The following is a 17,244-nucleotide window of genomic DNA, read 5'->3' as shown; positions in this document are numbered from 1 at the left end:
GTTTTTTGTGTGTTTTTTTTTACGTAAATATTACATTTACATAAGTATTCAGATCCTCAGTACTTTGTTGAAGCACCTTTGGTAGCGATTACAGCCTTGAGTCTTCTTGGGTAGGACGCTTCAAACTTGGCACACCTGTATTTGAGGAGTTTCTCCTAATTCTTCTCTGCAGATCTTCTCAAGCTCTGTCAGTTTGGATAGGGAGTGTCGCTGCACAGCTATTTTCACGTCTCTCCAGAGATGTTCATTCGGGGTCCAAGTCCGGGCTCTGGCAGGGCCACTCAAGGACATTCAGAAACTTGTCCCGTAACCCACTCCTTGTTCTACAATGTAGAAAACTGTCAAAAAAGGAAAACCCCTGGAATGAGTTGGTTTGTTATTTGACTGGTAAATACAGGGTGTAAAGTCTGTTGTTTTTAGAGCATGTATACACACGATGTTTTCATTAAAGATCTCTCTGTTCTTTGCTCCGTTCATCTTTGCTTCGATCCTGACTAGTCTCCCAGTTCCTGCTACTATAGGGATGTTTCCTGGTTTTGTCCAAACGTGACGCTTGGCATTCAGGCCAAAGAGTTCAATCTTCCTTTAATCAGACCAGAGAATCCTGTTTCTCATGGTCTGAGAGTCTTATGCCTTTTACTGAGGAGTGGTTTCCATCTGGCCACTCTACCATAAAGGTGCTGAGGAGTGGTTTCCATCTGGCCACTCTACCATAAAGGTGCTGAGGCGTTGTTTCCATCTGGCCACTCTACCATAAAGGTGCTGAGGAGTGGTTTCTATCTGGCCACTCTACCATAAAGGTGATGAGGCGTTGTTTCCATCTGGCCACTCTACCATAAAGATGCTGAGGAGTGGTTTCCATCTGGCCACTCTACCATAAAGGTGCTGCAGTGATGGTTGTCCTTCTGGAAGGTTCTCCATCTCCATAGATGAACTCTGGTGCTCTCTCAGAGTGACCATCAGGTTCTTGGTCACCTTCTAAACCAAGGCCCTTCTCCCCGACTGCTCAGTTTGGCTGGGTGGCCAGCTCTAGGAAGAGACTTGGTGGTTCCAAACTTCTTCCATTTAAGAACAATCCTGTCTCGGAGCTCTACGGACAATTCCTTCGACCTCATGGCTTGGTTTTTGCTCTGATATGTACTGTCAACTGTGGGACCTTTATATAGACATGTGTGTGCCTTTCCAGATCATGTCCAATCAAATGAATTTACCACAGGTGGACTCCAATCAAGTTGTTGAATCATCTCAAGGATGATCAATGGAAACAGGACGCACCTGAACTCAATTTAGAGTCTCATAGCAAAGGGTCTGAATACTTATGTAAATAAGGTATTTCTGTTTTTAATTTTTAATAAATAAGAAAGTAATTCTAAACTTGGTTTTTGCTTTGTCATTATGGAGTATTGAGTGTAGATTGCTGAGGATTATTTTAGAACAAGGCAAGCATATCAAAATGTGGAAAAAGTCAATGGGTCTGAATTTTTCCCCCGAAGGCAATGTGTGTGTGTGTGTACATGCTGAAGGTTGAGTGTTAATTCTATGGTAACATGATTAGCAGGGAGCTTTGGGTAGAGATAGGAGAGACCTAAGGAGGGGAGGTAGCTGGACAGAGACCTGGGCATTGTGATATAGTATTACAGACACCAATGCAGGGTCGTGTTGTGATTCCACGTAGGCGTCTGCATGCTGTAGACATCTGGTGTATGAGGCCTGTTGATGACTGATAAAGTTGATGACCTTGGGAGACACCATGCATAGAAGACCTCAGGGGGCTAGATGATCACAGGAATCACTTTCTTCCCGAGCACTGCATGTGGCATCGCTCATTTGCATGTTTCTCTTTCCCTCCCCTATTGTGATAAGTGACATGGGGTTTTCATGGTAATCAGAACATATTGCAGAAACCCTTCCTCACTTTGATCAGCCAATTAATAACTGTTAAGATTAACAGTTTGTCAACCTCAGAAGCCATTATCAATCTTCTCAGTCTTCTGTGATGATATAGGATTCATTAGTTGGATTTGTGAAAGCACACCTCCCAATTTAAATAATGTACAATTTATTTCTGACTTGTTCCCTTGCAACGCTCCTCCTCTTACACCATTTTAATCTAGAAACGACATTCAAACTTTAAAATGTGCTTACCGTTCTGGAATAGTCTGCTATTATACAACTTTTTGAAAGAATTTTTTTTTTTTTACTTTTAAACTCTTTGTCCTATAAACATCTCATCGACTTTTAATGATCCCATTGTTTAAAAACTCCCATGACTTCCAACCATAACATTCTAATGATCCCATTGTTTAAAATCGCACATGACTTCCAACATTAACATTCTAATGCTCCCATTGTTTAAAAACTCCCATGACTTCCAACATTAACATTCTAATGATCCCATTGTTTAAAAACTCCCATGACTTCCAACATTAACATTCTAATGATCCCATTGTTTAAAAACTCCCATGACTTCCAACATTAACATTCTAATGATCCCATTGTTTAAAAACTCCCATGACTTCCAACATTAACATTCTAATGATCCCATTGTTTAAAAACTCCCATGACTTCCAACATTAACATTCTAATGATCCCATTGTTTAAAATCGCACATGACTTCCAACATTAACATTCTAATGCTCCCATTGTTTAAAAACTCCCATGACTTCCAACATTAACATTCTAATGATCCCATTGTTTAAAAACTCCCATGACTTCTAACATTAACATTCTAATGATCCCATTGTTTAAAAACTCCCATGACTTCCAACATTAACATTCTAATGATCCCATTGTTTAAAATCGCACATGACTTCCAACATTAACATTCTAATGCTCCCATTGTTTAAAAACTCCCATGACTTCCAACATTAACATTCTAATGATCCCATTGTTTAAAAACTCCCATGACTTCCAACATCAACATTCTAATGCTCCCATTGTGTAAAAACACCCATGACTTCCAACATTCTAGTTTTTGGGAAACAATGTAACATCAACTACATTTTATCTCAACTTTGAAAAGCAACTGATGTTTTGACCACCTTCCCAACAACTTAAATAAAAACGTAGTGTCTGATATCTTGGTCTACTTCTGCTGTTCCAATCTGAAATCACAATGTAAAATATGTGGAAAAAGTCACTACCTCACAGGAGAGCTATTTGAATGTAAACATTTAAAAAAACATCTAAATGTGTTTTTTGGCAGAAATGCATTCTGGGTCATGTGAACTGTCATTTGCCTTAATAACAAACTTGTATGCCATCTGTAAATACAATACAATTGTTACATTAACAGCCATGCTTGTTTAGTCACAGAAAAAGCCAGGGACCTTCCCCGCTAGCCATGATTGGCTGAGATAATGGGTGGGCCGGACATGCCTGAGAGATGAGTTAGGATTGGTCTGCCATGTAGCACGTTTCTGTCTATAACATGAGCTGGTCAGTATGTGTAGGTAGTCCTTTCTAACGCAGCTTTTTGAAAGATATCACGTTAGTAGAACTGCATCAGTGTTGCTCTCCACTTTCTGGAGGACCGAGTTTTGAAAATCAGTGGAATTAGAGTATGATAGCTAAAAAAATGCAGATGGAGGCTGTTGTATAAAACACCTGTCTCCGGATTACATCTTATAAACTAAGGGTTACCGTGGCATCTGTGACAGAGGGAGAAGTGTCTATCCATGTATACACGGGAAATAGTCGAGCTAGCTACATTTTCACATATTACACCTTTCTAATCAAATCAAATGTATTTATATAGCCCTTCGTACAGCTTTCGCCTTTTTAATGTTGTCAAAGTCATTTTCATGTCAAGTTAAAGCGTACTGCTAGCTAGCTAGCTAACATTACGTGTATGATCTGTGTAGTAATATTGTTCGTATCTCAGAGCCATTTGCATTGCTAGTTATTAGCCTAATGTTAGCTAGCTAGCTAACATTACGTGTATGATCTGTGTAGTAATATTGTTCGTATCTCAGAGCCATTTGCATTGCTAGTTATTAGCTTCATGTTAGCTAGTTATTAGCCTAATGTTAGCTAGCTAGCTAACATTAAACCTGGTTGGTTAGCTACCTGCAGATTCATGCACGGTAGTGAAGTTATGAGTTGGGATGATGGTTAATTGTTTACCTAGCTAGCTAGCTACATATCTAATTAAAAGACTACACTATGCAAGTAACCATTTCAATAGAATTTTCATGATGTCACTGTGACAACTGTCGATAGATGTAGCTGGTAAATTTGCTCTGGCTATCTCTGTGCCAGAACACAGAATAACTGACAAGTTTACGAATGCGCAACACCCGTTTGAATATGGCTGGTGTCAATAAACGTTTGCAAAAAAGCATAATTAAATTGTTTCCAGCAGCACAGTTACAGTCACCAACGCTCTGGATAACATGCAAACAGCCTAACCAGCTCTACTAGGGGGAGTAAAATGGTCAGAGTGAGTTGTTTTCTCATTATGTGTAGTAGTCTTTAATGATTTACTAGACTAGGTAAACAGTGGTAGTAGTCTTTAATGATTTACTAGACTAGGTAAACAGTGGTAGTAGTCTTTAATGATTTACTAGACTAGGTAAACAGTGGTAGTAGTCTTTAATGATTTACTAGACTAGGTAAACAGTTGTAGTAGTATTTAATGATTTACTAGACTAGGTAAATAGTGGTAGTAGTCTTTAATGATTTACTGGACTTGGTAAACAGTGGTAGTAGTCTTTAATGATTTACTGGACTTGGTAAACAGTGGTAGTAGTCTTTAATGATTTACTGGACTAGGTAAACAGTGGTAGTAGTCTTTAATGATTTACTGGACTAGGTAAACAGTGGTAGTAGTATTTAATGATGTAATGATTTACTGGACTAGGTAAACAGTTGTAGTAGTATTTAATGATTTACTGGACTTGGTAAACAGTTGTAGTAGTATTTAATGATTTACTAGACTAGGTAAACAGTTGTAGTAGTATTTAATGATTTACTGGACTTGGTAAACAGTGGTAGTAGTCTTTAATGATTTACTAGACTAGGTAAACAGTGGTAGTAGTATTTAATGATGTAATGATTTACTGGACTAGGTAAACAGTGGTAGTAGTCTTTAATGATTTACTGGACTTGGTAAACAGTGGTAGTAGTATTTAATGATGTAATAATTTACTGGACTAGGTAAACAGTGGTAGTAGTATTTAATGATTTACTAGACTAGGTAAACAGTGGTTGTAGTATTTAATGATGTAATGATTTACTGGACTTGGTAAACAGTGGTAGTAGTCTTTAATGATTTACTGGACTAGGTAAACAGTGGTAGTAGTATTTAATGATTTACTAGACTAGGTAAACAGTGGTAGTAGTATTTAATGATGTAATGATTTACTGGACTTGGTAAACAGTTGTAGTAGTATCCAAAAAGCGAAGGGAGTTGCCGAGACGTGGAAAAGGAGTTCTGCAACAAACAAGTTGATGAGAACTAAATCAATTACCCATCCATATCAGAAGCTGTGTAAAATAAACACGACTCTAAATTGGTAATGAAGGATTGTGACCTTGGCTTATCTGTGAGCCTCAGAGCAGTACGGCAGGCATCTATCCGTGCTAGCAGCTAGCATAATCCAGATTGTTATCAGAGAACGCTCTCTGAACCCAATTAGCAAGAAATACGATGCACTGATAACTCCATGCCATTAGCATTCATGCTAGTTTGTGTGTGTTTGTTTGTGTGTGTGTGTTTCGGTGTGTTTGTGTGTGTGTGTGTGTGTGTGTGTGTGTGTGTGTGTGTGTGTGTGTGTGTGTGTGTGTGTGTGTGTGTGTGTGTGTGTGTGTGTGTGTGTGTGTGCGGATCACCCAATAACAACTTTGTGCTGAAGTTGAGGGCTGTTGAACCGTAGACAGTTTGTAGAAGAGGTGTCCTATGCAAGGTAACATCCTCTCTGGGTTCTCTGCAGTAGCCCATATCTCAGGGTAATGTGTACTCGTTTCCCCATCAATCTGTAGTAATGAGGTGAATACTGTCTCAATTTGATGGATCATATTTATCACAGCGATGTCTATTAGTGTATCAATGTACCTCATCAACACACATTCATAGGAAGTGGAGGTATTTTTTGTACTTCGTTTAAAAGTTGAAGATAAAAATACATTGTGGGTAATTAGGTTTTTCACTGCTTGCAGAAGCCAACTTTATATTTAAATTACCCTAACCCTTATCTTAACCCTAAACTTAACCCTAACCCTTATATTAACCCTAAACTTAACCCCAACCCTTATCCTAACACTAACCTTATCCCATATCCGAACCCTAAACTTAACCCTTATCTTAACCCTAAACTTAACCCTTATCTTAACCCTAAACTTAACCCTTACCATAACCCTTATCTTAACCCTAAACGTAACCCTTATCCTAACCCTTACCTTAACCCTAAACTTAACCCTTATCCTAACCCTTACCATAACCCTTATCTTAACCCTTACCATAACCCTAAACTTAACCCTTACCATAACCCTTATCTTAACCCTAAACGTAACCCTTATCCTAACCCTTACCTTAACCCTAAACTTAACCCTTATCCTAACCCTTACCATAACCCTTATCTTAACCCTTACCATAACCCTTATCTTAACCCTTACCATAACCCTTATCTTAACCCTAAACGTAACCCTTATCCTAACCCTAACCTTAATCCGTGATCCTAACCCTAACCTTAACCCTTATCCGTACCCTAAACTTAACCCTTATTCTAACCCTAAACTTAACCTTTACCCTAACCCTTATTCTAACCCTAAACTTAACCTTTACCCTAACCCTTATTCTAACCCTTATTCTAACCCAAAACTTAACCTTTACCCTAACCCTTATTCTAACCCTTATTCTAACCCTAAACTTAACCTTTACCCTAACCCTTATTCTAACCCTAACCGTAACCTTATCAAGTATTTGCTTATCAACAGATAGGGATGACAGGGAGCTGTCCATATAGTGTGATGTATAATGACTACAGGAAGTCAACATATAATGACTACAGGAAGTCAACATATAATGACTACAGGAAGTCAACATAGAATGACTACAGGAAGTCAACATATAATGACTACAGGAAGTCAACATATAATGACTACAGGAAGTCAACATAGAATGACTACAGGAAGTCAACATATAATGACTACAGGAAGTCAACATAGAATGACTACAGGAAGTCAACATATATTATGATTAGACTGCCTTCTGTTTCCTGAACATCTAAGACATGTTGATGGAGAAAACGGCCTCTGAAGTTGACAAACACTACTTTCCTGTTGTTATGTTTAGAGAGCCCTGTTAAATCTACCAGTCATTAACTTGTGTAGTCGTGTTTTGTTGCTCCAGTGTTGTAAAGCAGTAGTCTCTCTGTTATGTTTAGAGAGCTCTGTTAAATCTACCAGTCATTAACTTGTGTAGTCGTGTTTTGTTGCAGTGGACTCTCTCTGCTGTTTGATTATCTTAGTTACAGTGTTCCTCTGTAATTATTGAGACAGCATTTTCTCTTCTTATGTCTGTCTCTATACTCCAAACAGTTTGGATTTGTATATCCAACCATGATTATGAGTGTCAGACTGTCAGCTTTAATTTGATGGTGTTTTCATCCAGACAGTCTCTCTGCAGTAGGTCTATAATAATGACTGAATACAACACTGTAGACTACAGAGAGAGACAGTCTCTCTGCAGTTAGTCTATAATAATGACTGAATACAACACTGTAGACTACAGAGAGAGACAGTTTGATGGTGTTTTCATCCATACCTGGTGAAGCGTTTTAAATTACAGCACTTTCTGTGCGTCGTCTCCCCCAAAGTATTGTGGGATAAAAATCACTTCTGTAATTATTTAAGGAGTAAAAAGCTAAGTATTTGGTCCCATATTTATAGCACGCAATGACTATATCAAGCTTTTGACTGTACAAATATGTTGGTTGCATTAGCTGTTTGCTTTGGGTGTGTTTCAGATTATTTAGTGCCTATTAGATATTAATGGTAAAAAATGTATTGTGTCATTTTGTAGTCAGTTTTATTGTAAATCGGAATAGAACATGTTTTTAAACACTTCTACATGAGTGTGGATGCTACCGTGGTTACGGATAATCCTGATTGAATCGTGAATGATGATGAGAGAGAAAGTTACAGATGCACAAATGTCATACCCCTAAAACATGCTAACCTCTCACCATTACAATAACAGGGGAGGTTAGCATGTTATAGCATACCCCCAAGACATGCTAACCTCTCACCATTACAATAACAGGGGAGGTTAGCATTTTATATCATACCCCCTAAAACATGCTAACCTCTCACCATTACAATAACAGGGGAGGTTAGCATTTTATATCATACCCCTAAAACATGCTAACCTCTCACCATTACAATAACACAGGAGGTTAGCATTTTTTGTCATACCCCCAAGACATGCTAACCTCTCACCATTACAATAACAGGGGATGTTAGCATTATATATCATACCCCCAAGACATGCTAACCTCTCACCATTACAATAACACAGGAGGTTAGCATTTTTTGTCATACCCCCAAGACATGCTAACCTCTCACCATTACAATAACACAGGAGGTTAGCATTTTTTGTCATACCCCCAAGACATGCTAACCTCTCGCCATTACAATAACAGGGGAGATTAGCATTATATATCATACCCCCAAGACATGCTAACCTCTCACCATTACAATAACAGGGGATGTTAGCATTTTATATCATATCCCTAAAACATGCTAACCTCTCACCATTACAATAACAGGGGATGTTAGCATTTTTGGAGGGTACGATATTTGTGCGTCTAACTTTTGGAGTATAGAACCAATATCATTTAAAAAAAATCCCTTTCCCAATAATTACAGAGGGCATTATATATCATAATGGAGCTAGCAAGGCCAGCACAGGTGTAGGAAACCAGCAGAGCGTCAGAGCTGCTTCACCTTGACAGGTGTAGGAAGCCAGCAGAGTTGCTTCACCTTGACAGGTGTAGGAAACCAGCAGAGCGTCAGAGCTGCTTCACCTTGACAGGTGTAGGAAGCCAGCAGAGCGTCAGAGCTGCTTCACCTTGACAGGTGTAGGAAGCCAGCAGAGCGTCAGAGCTGCTTCACCTTGACAGGTGTAGGAAGCCAGCAGAGCGTCAGAGCTGCTTCACCTTGACAGGTGTAGGAAGCCAGCAGAGTTGCTTCACCTTGACAGGTATAGGAAGCCAGCAGAGTTGCTTCACCTTGACAGGTATAGGAAGCCAGCAGAGTTGCTTCACCTTGACAGGTGTAGGAAGCCAGCAGAGTTGCTTCACCTTGACAGGTATAGGAAGCCAGCAGAGTTGCTTCACCTTGACAGGTGTAGGGAGCCAGCAGAGTTGCTTCACCTTGACAGGTGTAGGAAGCCAGCAGAGCTTGTTTGTGTGTGTGTGTGTGTGTGTGTGTGTGTGTGTGTGTGTGTGTGTGTGTGTGTGTGCGCGTGCGTGCGCTCTTGTATTGTATTCTCGTTAGTCATTCCAAGACAATATAAGCAGGTCTTCTCCTGGAAATGATAGGATAAATTACTGCATAAGGAGACGGTTACTGTGATTGAGGGGACTTTGCTGGATAAACAATGGTTACAGGGCTTTATTACATTTCTTTAATGGTTTATCGAGCAGTGGAACCCTATGTCTCTCTGTACATCATCTGATACATGTCTGGACTCCATATGACTCCATTATCTTTACATTATCACACTTATAGACCTACTGCAGAGAGACTGTCTCTCTCTGTAGTCTACAGTGTTGTATTCAGTCATTATTATAGACCTACTGCAGAGAGACTGTCTCTCTCTGTAGTCTACAGTGTTGTATTCAGTCATTATTATAGACCTACTGCAGAGAGACTGTCTCTCTCTGTAGTCTAGTGTTGTATTCAGTCATTATTATAGACCTACTGCAGAGAGACTGTCTCTCTCTGTAGTCTATTGTTGTATTCAGTCATTATTATAGACCTACTGCAGAGAGACCGTCTCTCTCTGTAGTCTAGTGTTGTATTCAGTCATTATTATAGACCTACTGCAGAGAGATTGTCTCTCTCTGTAGTCTATTGTTGTATTCAGTCATTATTATAGACCTACTGCAGAGAGACCGTCTCTCTCTGTAGTCTAGTGTCGTATTCAGTCATTATTATAGACCTACTGCAGAGAGATTGTCTCTCTCTGTAGTCTATTGTTGTATTCAGTCATTATTATAGACCTACTGCAGAGAGACTGTCTCTCTCTGTAGTCTAGTGTTGTATTCAGTCATTATTATAGACCTACTGCAGAGAGACTGTCTCTCTCTGTAGTCTATTGTTGTATTCAGTCATTATTATAGACCTACTGCAGAGAGACTGTCTCTCTCTGTAGTCTATTGTTGTATTCAGTCATTATTATAGACCTACTGCAGAGAGACCGTCTCTCTCTGTAGTCTAGTGTTGTATTCAGTCATTATTATAGACCTATTGCAGAGAGATTGTCTCTCTCTGTAGTCTATTGTTGTATTCAGTCATTATTATAGACCTACTGCAGAGAGACTGTCTCTCTCTGTACTCTACAGTGTTGTATTCAGTCATTATTATAGACCTACTGCAGAGACTGTCTCTCTCTGTAGTCTAGTGTTGTGTTCAGTCATTATTATAGACCTACTGCAGAGAGACTGTCTCTCTCTTATTGCATATTGAGCAACAACCATCACAACATCAACATCAGGTTCATGATGACATCACTATCAGCCGATCATTAACATCAGGGTCATGATGACATCACTATCAGCTCATCATTAACATCAGGTTCATGATGACATCACTATCAGCTGATCATTAACATCAGGGTCATGATGACATCACTATCAGATGATCATTAACATCAGGGTCATGATGACATCACTATCAGCTGATCATTAACATCAGGGTCATGATGACATCACTATCAGCTGATCATTAACATCAGGGTCATGATGACATCACTATCAGCTCATCATTAACATGAGGTTCATGATGACATCACTATCAGCTCATCATTAACATGTGGTTCATGATGACATCACTATCAACTGATCATTAACATGAGGTTCATGATGACATCACTATCAGCTGATCATTAACATCAGGGTCATGATGACATCACTATCAACTGATCATTAACATCAGGGTCATGATGACATCACTATCAGCTCATCATTAACATGAGGTTCATGATGACATCACTATCAGCTCATCATTAACATCAGGGTCATGATGACATCACTATCAGCTCATCATTAACATGAGGTTCATGATGACATCACTATCAGCTCATCATTAACATGAGGTTCATGATGACATCACTATCAGCTGATCATTAACATCAGGGTCATGATGACATCACTATCAGCTGATCATTAACATCAGGGTCATGATGACATCACAACATTTACAGCTCTTTTAAAAACTAAAAAAAACCATTTTTGCCTTATTGTTTCCATTACTATGACGTTGATGTTTTCCCTGCACTGTTGAGAGGAGAGCTCACAAGTCAGCATGTTTATACCCGTTTTATACCCGGCTACAATGGCATGAATACGTGGGAGCGCTCCTCTCAACAGTGCAGTCAACATATCAATAGAATAAAGTGTGATTTGATTTGGACATGCTCACTAAGTGTAAACTGCACAGTTTAGTTGACCTGTCCGGTCCAGGGGACTGCTGTGGGCATCCATCCAGGTAGACATCCAATATAAAGCAGTAATATTTCTCAGTGGACAGGTGCAATGGATGAAAACATACTTTACTATTTACCCCGGCCGGCGCCGAGCACATCATCTATATTGGCATGTTCACAGCTGCAGAAAATTGAGTGAGGTGTGGAGTCGGGAAGAGGAGAGAGGGAGACCCAGCTCAGCTCAAGCTGAGCTTTAGCTGGGCTTTAGTAATGTGCTCACGGGCTGCTGGATGAGTGCTAGAGGGGGGGAGGGGGGGTCTCCACCACCACCACCACCACTGAGAGTAAAGATAGAGACTTGGGGGGGTCCAGGGTCTCCACCACCGAGGGTAAAGATGGAGACATGGGGGGGGGGGGGGTTCAGGAGTCTCCACCACCGAGGGTAAAGATAGAAACATGGGGGGGGTTCATCCACCGAGGTTAAAGATAGAGACATGAAGGACTAAGTGGACACCTGATATGTAGTACGCTCAGGTTAGCCCTGTAGTACGTTTCAGGTTAGCCCTGGATAACATTCAGGTTAGCCCTGGATAACATTCAGGTTAGCCCTGGATAACATTCAGGCCAGCCCTGGATAACATTCAGGTTAGCCCTGGATAACATTCAGGTTAGCCCTGGATAACATTCAGGTCAGCCCTGGATAACATTCAGGTCAGCCCTGGATAACATTCAGGTTAGCCCTGGATAACATTCAGGTTAGCCCTGGATAACATTCAGGTTAGGCCTGGATAACATTCAGGCCAGCCCTGAATAACATTCAGGTTAGCCCTGGATAACATTCAGGTTAGCCCTGGATAACATTCAGGTTAGGCCTGGATAACATTCAGGTCAGCCCTGGATAACATTCAGGTTAGGCCTGGATAACATTCAGGTCAGCCCTGGATAACATTCAGGTTAGCCCTGGATAACATTCAGGTTAGCCCTGGATAACATTCAGGTCAGCCCTGGATAACATTCAGGTTAGCCCTGGATAACATTCAGGTTAGCCCTGGATAACATTCAGGTTAGCCCTGGATAACATTCAGGTTAGCTGAATATAAACTGTTTGCCTTGTCATTATGGAGTATTCTGTGTAGATTGAGGAGTAACATGTTTTATTTAATCCATTTTAGAATAAGGCTGTAAAGTTACGGAATGTGGAAAAGGTCAAGGGGTCTGAATACTTTCTGAATGCTCTGTATATCCTCCAAACACCAGCTTCTCAGGCATTATCACTTGTGAGTGAGTGAGGTGTGTGTGTGTGTGTATACTATCGCTAACCTAGCTTCTCCCAGGTTAGATCCCTGGGGTTCTCACCCTGACGGGCTGGGAGATGGAAACTGAGCTAACATAGCTTCTCCCAGGTTAGATCCCCGGGTCTCTCACCCTGAGGGGCTGGGAGATGGAGACTGAGCTAACCTAGCTTCTCCCAGGCAGGGTTGAACTGAGGTCTAGATTACACTGTACATTCGAGGACACCCTCAGCCGCATGTGAATGTGAACACTAGGATCTTGGATCACTCCCTCGTTGAATTATGAAAGATTGTCCGACTATGGCAAACGTTACTGAGAACATCACTGCTGGATGTAAGACTCACTGCTGGATGTAGAGTAAGACTCACTGCTGGATGTAGAGTAAGACTCACTGCTGGATGTAGAGTAAGACTCACTGCTGGATGTAGAGTAAGACTCGCTGCTGGATGTAGCGTAAGACTCGCTGCTGGATGTAGAGTAAGACTCACCGCTGGATGTAGAGTAAGACTCACTGCTGGATGTAGAGTAAGACTGACTGCTGGATGTAGAGTAAGACTCACTGCTGGATGTAGAGTAAGACTCACTGCTGGATGTAGAGTAAGACTCACTGCTGGATGTAGAGTAAGACTGACTGCTGGATGTAGAGTAAGACTGACTGCTGGATGTAGAGTAAGACTCACTGCTGGATGTAGAGTAAGACTCACTGCTGGATGTAGAGTAAGACTCACTGCTGGATGTAGAGTAAGACTCACTGCTGGATGTAGAGTAAGACTCGCTGCTGGATGTAGAGTAAGACTTGCTGCTGGATGTAGAGTAAGACTCACTGCTGGATGTAGAGTAAGACTCACTGCTGGATGTAGAGTAAGACTCACTGCTGGATGTAGAGTAAGACTCGCTGCTGGATGTAGAGTAAGACTCGCTGCTGGATGTAGAGTAAGACTCACTGCTGGATGTAGAGTAAGACTGACTGCTGGATGTAGAGTAAGACTCACTGCTGGATGTAGAGTAAGACTCACTGCTGGATGTAGAGTAAGACTCACTGCTGGATGTAGAGTAAGACTCACTGCTGGATGTAGAGTAAGACTGACTGCTGGATGTAGAGTAAGACTCACTGCTGGATGTAGAGTAAGACTCACTGCTGGATGTAGAGTAAGACTCACTGCTGGATGTAGAGTAAGACTCACTGCTGGATGTAGAGTAAGACTCACTGCTGGATGTAGAGTAAGACTCACTGCTGGATGTAGAGTAAGACTCACTGCTTGATGTAGAGTAAGACTCACTGCTGGATGTAGAGTAAGACTCACTGCTGGATGTAGAGTAAGACTCACTGCTGGATGTAGAGTAAGACTCACTGCTGGATGTAGAGTATGACTGACTGCTGGATGTAGAGTAAGACTCACTGCTGGATGTAGAGTAAGACTCACTGCTGGATGTAGAGTAAGACTCACTGCTGGATGTAGAGTAAGACTCACTGCTGGATGTAGAGTAAGACTCACTGCTGGATGTAGAGTAAGACTCACTGCTGGATGTAGAGTAAGACTCACTGCTGGATGTAGAGTAAGACTCACTGCTGGATGTAGAGTAAGACTCACTGCTGGATGTAGAGTAAGACTCACTGCTGGATGTAGAGTAAGACTCACTGCTGGATGTAGAGTAAGACTCACTGCTGGATGTAGAGTAAGACTCACTGCTGGATGTAGAGTAAGACTCACTGCTGGATGTAGAGTACGACTCACTGCTGGATGTAGAGTACGACTCACTGCTGGATGTAGAGTACGACTCACTGCTGGATGTAGAGTACGACTCACTGCTGGATGTAGAGTAAGACTCACTGCTGGATGTAGAGTAAGACTCACTGCTGGATGTAGAGTAAGACTCACTGCTGGATGTAGAGTACGACTCACTGCTGGATGTAGTGTAAGACTCACCGCTGGATGTAGAGTAAGACTCACCGCTGGATGTAGAGTAAGACTCACCGCTGGATGTAGAGTACGACTCACTGCTGGATGTAGAGTAAGACTCACTGCTGGATGTAGAGTAAGACTCACCGCTGGATGTAGAGTAAGACTGATTGTACAGAATCGTGGTGGTGAATCTAAGACGAGCCTCAAAGTTATTATCCAACCTTTTTTCAGCTTTTATTTCTGATTAGATTCTCCTTGGCTACTGTTACTACATGTATTCTTCCTTGAAAAGTTGTGGCGTACTGCGGTACAGTTATTTCTTGGTGTGCCGCAGAATTCTATGACGTAGTGATTTAAGTGTCAGCCATTGTTGCCTGAATGACGCAATTTACCACAATCTGCCACCGTCTACCACAAAAACCATCACGGCATAAAGCTCAAAAGGTTTAAAGGGAGAACCAGTGTAGGATCATCTTTTAGTTGGGTTGGGCGGGTCCAAATTTGTACACACAAAAAAAGAAAACGAGTGACACTGCCGGCGGCCATTGGGCCTGTTCAGATGTCTCTGTTATAATCAATGAGCGTTTGGCTGATCAGTGGGCAACGCTGATTTTTGTTTTGTTAATAGGCTGAGCTGAGCTAGCGCAAATTCACATTGAAGGTCAAACCCGAGGCATCATCAAAGAGATGTGAAAATGTGTTTATTCTGTGTTCTCTAGTCTACTTCCTGGATGTGCTTTTGTATCCCAGCATGTGAGTGAACACAGTCTCTCTCTCTCAATCACTTCCTCACAGTTTGATCCAGACTGGTGTTCTCTGACAACACACACACAGTATTCTCTGTGGTTATCTACCCCCCCCCCCCCCCCCACTGGCTTGACCTCTGTGAGCCGGGTCTCCTGCGAGCCCTGATGACAGTTCATTCCCATTATCTGTCTGTCTCACAGCGGATCAACAGGTCATGCCGCTAGAGATTTGTGTTTCACGCTGAAGGAGAAAAACAGAAAAACAACCCATTACCTGAGATTAAAGGGATATCACCTGACATCACTTAATTCATCTGTGACATTTGGACTCTCTCAGTCTTTTGTGTGCTGGTGATTTTGTAATTCACAGGGTCAAATTGAAATATGAATCCCTTCACATCCAACACGCTAATCCTTTCCATTGAACCTGTTAAAACAGACAACATTCTACAAAATGGAGTTTGGTGGGAGATCAAACACACCCAAACCATACTGTAGCAGGTAGTAGCCTATCATACTGTAGCAGGTAGTAGCCTATCATACTGTAGCAGGTAGTAGCCTATCATACTGTAGCAGGTAGTAGCCTATCATACTGTAGCAGGTAGTAGCCTAACATACTGTAGCAGGTAGTAGCATATCATACTGTAGCAGGTAGTATCCTATCATACTGTAGCAGGTAGTAGCCTATCATACTGTAGCAGGTAGTATCCTATCATACTGTAGCAGGTAGTAGCCTATCATACTGTAGCAGGTAGTAGCCTATCATACTGTAGCAGCTAGTAGCCTATCATACTGTAGCAGGTAGTAGCCTATCATACTGTAGCAGGTAGTAGCCTATCATACTGTAGCAGCTAGTAGCCTATCATGCTGTAGCAGGTAGTAGCCTATCATACTGTAGCAGGTAGTAGCCTATAGGCTGAACACATATCCTACTGTAGTAGGTAGTAGCCTATCATACTGTAGTAGGTAGTAGCCTATCATACTGTAGCAGGTAGTAGCCTATCATACTGTAGCAGCTAGTAGCCTATCATACTGTAGCAGGTAGTAGCCTATCATACTGTAGCAGGTAGTAGCCTATCATACTGTAGCAGCTAGTAGCCTATCATGCTGTAGCAGGTAGTAGCCTATCATACTGTAGCAGGTAGTAGCCTATAGGCTGAACACATATCCTACTGTAGTAGGTAGTAGCCTATCATACTGTAGTAGGTAGTAGCCTATCATACTGTAGCAGGTAGTAGCCTATCATACTGTAGTAGGTAGTAGCCTATCATACTGTAGCAGGTAGTAGCCTATAGGCTGAACACATATCATACTGTAGCAGGTAGTAGCATATCATACTGTAGCAGGTAGTAGCCTATAGGCTGAACACATATCATACTGTAGCAGGTAGTAGCCTATCATACTGTAGCAGCTAGTAGCCTATCATACTGTAGCAGGTAGTAGCCTATAGGCTGAACACATATCATACTGTAGCAGGTAGTAGCCTATCATACTGTAGCAGGTAGTAGCCTATCATACTGTAGCAGGTAGTAGCCTATCATACTGTAGCAGGTAGTAGCCTATCATACTGTAGCAGGTAGTAGCCTAACATACTGTAGCAGGTAGTAGCATATCATACTGTAGCAGGTAGTATCCTATCATACTGTAGCAG

General features: G+C 41.4%; 1 protein-coding gene across 1 annotated transcript in view; it reads left to right on the top strand.

Annotated features, from left to right (window-relative positions):
• LOC116359717 (dedicator of cytokinesis protein 1-like) overlaps positions 1-17,244 on the top strand; it is a gene marked incomplete at its 5' end in the record, with an annotated part of 464,327 nt that overhangs the window by 300,676 nt on the left and 146,407 nt on the right.

Source organism: Oncorhynchus kisutch, unplaced genomic scaffold (genome assembly GCF_002021735.2).
Source record: "Oncorhynchus kisutch isolate 150728-3 unplaced genomic scaffold, Okis_V2 Okis04b-Okis11a_hom, whole genome shotgun sequence".
In the NCBI taxonomy this organism is placed as follows: Eukaryota; Metazoa; Chordata; class Actinopteri; order Salmoniformes; family Salmonidae; genus Oncorhynchus; species Oncorhynchus kisutch.
This window is presented reverse-complemented; position numbering and strand designations above follow the sequence as displayed.